This window comes from Pinus tabuliformis, chromosome 2_1 (assembly GCF_031772625.1).
Source record: "Pinus tabuliformis cultivar Carrire ecotype Pingquan chromosome 2_1, CPIR1, whole genome shotgun sequence".
NCBI classification, from domain to species: domain Eukaryota; kingdom Viridiplantae; phylum Streptophyta; class Pinopsida; order Pinales; family Pinaceae; genus Pinus; species Pinus tabuliformis.
The window spans coordinates 681,446,557-681,450,682 of NC_142299.1; the positions used below are offsets into that span (position 1 = coordinate 681,446,557).

General features: G+C 39.8%; 1 pseudogene; it reads left to right on the plus strand.

Moving 5' to 3' along the window:
- The first annotated feature begins 2,351 nt into the window (after nt 1-2,351).
- Nucleotides 2,352-2,804, plus strand: LOC149202438 (polygalacturonase QRT3 pseudogene; annotated as a pseudogene).
- The last annotated feature ends 1,322 nt before the right edge of the window (nt 2,805-4,126 follow it).

The window sequence follows — 4,126 nt, forward strand, 5'->3', positions numbered from 1 at the left end:
CAAAGTTGGACTTGGAGAAATCCATGAAAATTATACAACAGCTGCTATTCACAAAGTCGCGTGGCAAACACTAACGAGATTAAAACTAGTATAACAACCCTCTTCCAACCGAACACTGGTCTGGCCATAACAATACAATGTAGAAGGAAGTGTGGTCTTAGACACTCATAAAGCTTTACATTTTGCCCAAAAAAAATAAAAACAGACAATATGAGCTCAACTATGAGCATTGAGCGCAGCTCGACGCAAGAGGGTCCATACGACCAGAGCTTCTAGCCAGAAAATACCATGGAGCGAATCATCTTCTGTTAGAAGGGACTCAACCCTCGAACAAAAAGACAAAACAGAGTTATTTGGGCTTACCCGACTGGCCAATGGAAGCTTGAGCCTAGTGTGCATGGGAAAGAAACCTTGAAGGTGCGGTCCCAACCATAATTCCACACCTACAGATGGCAACAGTAAGGGAAATTAGCACAGTAAAACCCTGATCGTACCTTCTGGGTTATTTGAAAAGGGAATAACAGCAAAACCTCACCTCAGTTTTGGTAAAATGAACTCTGAACTTGAACGCGAAACCACTAACCATGAGCCATAACGGATTAGCTACAAAATGTGTCAAGGTTGCAGAGCAAGCCACCCATCTTAGCAGGAGAGCAGAGCTTGGCGAGGAGGGAAAAGGCAAATGAACCGAGGAACTTGACCAGGAGGATAGTAGAACACTCCAAGTTACCCTGAGCTGTTGGATTAGAAACGAGCAATCTACGTCGTAAATGTGAAAAAGGAAACCGAGAACACTGATAACACAGTTGTGCACTTTAAATCCATATGGTGGGTTGTGTAAATACCGAGCATACCAGAGGAGCGTTGAGCTCGAGGCATATGTTGAAATCTGAGCTAGAAGTGCTATCAGTTAATCCGAAGTGGTCAAGGACTGTCCTCCATATACATAATGTCAACATCATATCAAAACTAAAGTATGTAACTAAAACCTTGACTTATGACAGAACTGGGTAAGCTGTAATAACTGGATAAGTTAACAAACCAAGTTGAGTAATGCATAGTAATAATCTATATTAACATTGTCTAGTAAGGAAGAATTTATGATAATAACTAGTGTGAGTAATTTTTTTTTTTTTTTTTTTTTGTAATGCCGGGATATGACACTGAATATAAATAGTTCTAACACCGCTATTCTTGAAAGACCCGTCTTACTTATTGCAAGTCACATGGATGTCATAAATCACAATAATAATATTGCGTAGTAACTGTAGAAACAATTTCTATTCATTTCAAAAAAAAAAATATGCGGGACTACCAAGTTTTGGATTCAAAAATTTCGAGCGGGCTTGAAATCTAAGTTTAAAACATTGTAGCAAAGGTGACATTGAATAATGGTAGGTGACATTGAATGGTGGAGCTATGAGAGTCAAGCTGTCAACCCTGCCGGAGGTGACATTGAATGATAGAGCTGTCGGAGTCGAGCCGCGAGCCTTGCCCGAGACCGCATGGTGATGCATAGACATGTATGTTAATCTTACCATGCACTAAGCCAATGAATCATTGGCTTAGTAATATTTGCCTCAACATTCGACATCGAATTCCTTGAATCTAATCCTCCTCAAAGTAGGTAAAGTGTGGAGGTGTGGTACTATCAGAGTCTAAAGCCACATTATTCGGTGTCCGAGTTGGCCTCTGCATGGCTAGCAATGGTCTCAAAGAACAAGATCTGTTTCAAAACAAGGAAATGAAAACAATGATTTAATGATCAATCCCCAAAAATCTGTAACAAAATTCCATTAATGATTCACATTTGACATGGAATTCTTCAATGCAATCCTCCTCGAAGTTGGCAAACTGCGAATGTGTGGTACTGAGGTCTCGAGATAGTCGACGAATGGTGTGGCACTCTCTCGGTCTGAAGCCACATTATAAATGCTCCCTTCCAACCCTATAGAATTATAAATGCTATGTCCTTACTCTAACACGTTCCATAAATTCTCCCTTACATTACTATCATTCCATGGGCATAGGCGGTAGTACAATCACGCTGACACACCTGAATATTTCTAGACAAGCGCTTTCCGGTAAATCATACCATGGATAACTGCCATGTACAATACATAAAACCATACCATGCTATGCTATGCATCTGGACGGGGCATCTGAGATGTGACGCGCTGAGCAAGCATGTTACTCCATGTTAACCGAACAATTCAAATTCAAATTCGAAATTTGAACTAGTGAATCCGCCCCGCCAAATTCGAAGTTTGAACTGGTGAACCCGCCCCGCCCAAATTCAAAATTTGAACATCGATAATTGCTATATCTCGCATTTCAAGTCGTCTGGCATCATGGTTCAGGGCGGGCACGAGACATATATCCGGAATTCCTTCCTGGGGCAGCGCATTACCGCCGGCGGAAGCCCCGACGAGAAGAAATTCAACGGCGTGGGCATAAGCCTCATGGGCAACGACAACACTGTAACGGACGTTGTCATCTTTTCGGCTGTTGTGGGGATTGCAGTGACAGGTCAAGCCAATATCCTCACAGGAGTTCACTGTTATAACAAGGCCACAGGATTCGGAGGAGTTGGAACCAAACTAAAGCTCGATGGATTGACTCAGACGAGGAGCATCGGCTGTTATTTGGATTATACCGCCATTTTTGCAGAGGACACCGTGCAGCTTGATATTACCAATAGTTTATTTATTGGGGATGCCAACGTGGTGCTGAAATCAACCCTTGCCAAGCACGCCAATATTCTTAGCCTCCGCATATTCCATAACCAAATATTCAAGAAATGAAAAGGCTTCCTGTTGTCCCACTATAAGAGGTTCGTCGATACGCTTCATCTATGCGTAGCCGGTTAGAGCAGGACCACCATGGGAACTACTTGCAGAACGAAGGTTGAGCTTCTAATGTTACCTTAATTTGCTGAAATTCTTGTTAGAGGTTCTGAGTTTGTTCCTCTAATAGCTCTGGAAGTTGGACAAACTCAACCAAAGGAGACAATTTGAGATTCTCTTTGATGTGTAAAATCAAATCATAGATCTTCCTGCTGCTTTGATAAAGTTACACATTATTGGTATTGTGTGACGTCATCAAATCATAGATCTTCAAGCTGGTTTTATAACATTACACATGGTTGGTATTATGCTACGTCGTGCCACCTATGATGCTTCTTGGAGAAGCGCATTCAAATATTTAAGCCATATACTCACAATGGAACCCTTATCATTCTTGTTCTTCTTTATTGCTTGGCGGTCTCCCTAGATCTACTTAACAATAGGCTTTATTTTCATTACTACATCTTTTAGAGGCACCAATTCTTTCCTGCAGCGAACTGAAATGTCTATGCGATCCATGATCTATTGCATTACTTTGTTGATACCCACACCAATAAAGTTAAGAAGTTTTTTAATTTGAAGTTAGCATCTAGTAGTGGGCACATCTAGTTTTGTTTTTTCTTCTTTTTAAAATCGTTTTGATCCTGAGCGTGAGAGATATTGATTTTGAAAAGTTATTCAATTTATAAATTAGGAGTAATATTTACAATGAGATTTATGTATAAATTAAATTTGAGTAGGAATTAGTTGTAGATAAAGACGTCCTCGTTGACCAGAGCAAGCAATCGCAATCACTGTTTAGAGCCAATTCCCATTGCCTTTGTGGAGGCTTTGGAAAATAACGTCTAACACACAAATCACAAAGCAGATCAAGTCGGTAATTATTTATATTATTTTGGTCTTTCAATGAATAACAGTGCAAATTTTCTATGTATTTTCTGATTTCACGTTTGGAATAAGAGCCAACAAATTTAATTTTTAAAAAGCTTTCAATTTTAATTTTGAATTCACCTTTAATTTCATTTCATTTTAAAATTTAAAGCTTTCAGATGGTTTCACGTTTGGAATGAATAATGGATGGACAATTGAATTTCTGAAAGCTTTCAATCTTAATTGACGAGGGAGAATGTTAAGAAGATTTTTAATTTGAAGTGAGCATCTTCTAACCTCACGGAAAAGAGTGGACACATCTCGTTTCATTCTTCTACGTCATTTGAAGCCGTAGCGTGAGGAAGATCGTTCCGTTTAGAAATTAGGGATAGCCCGAGGGTCGAGTTAAT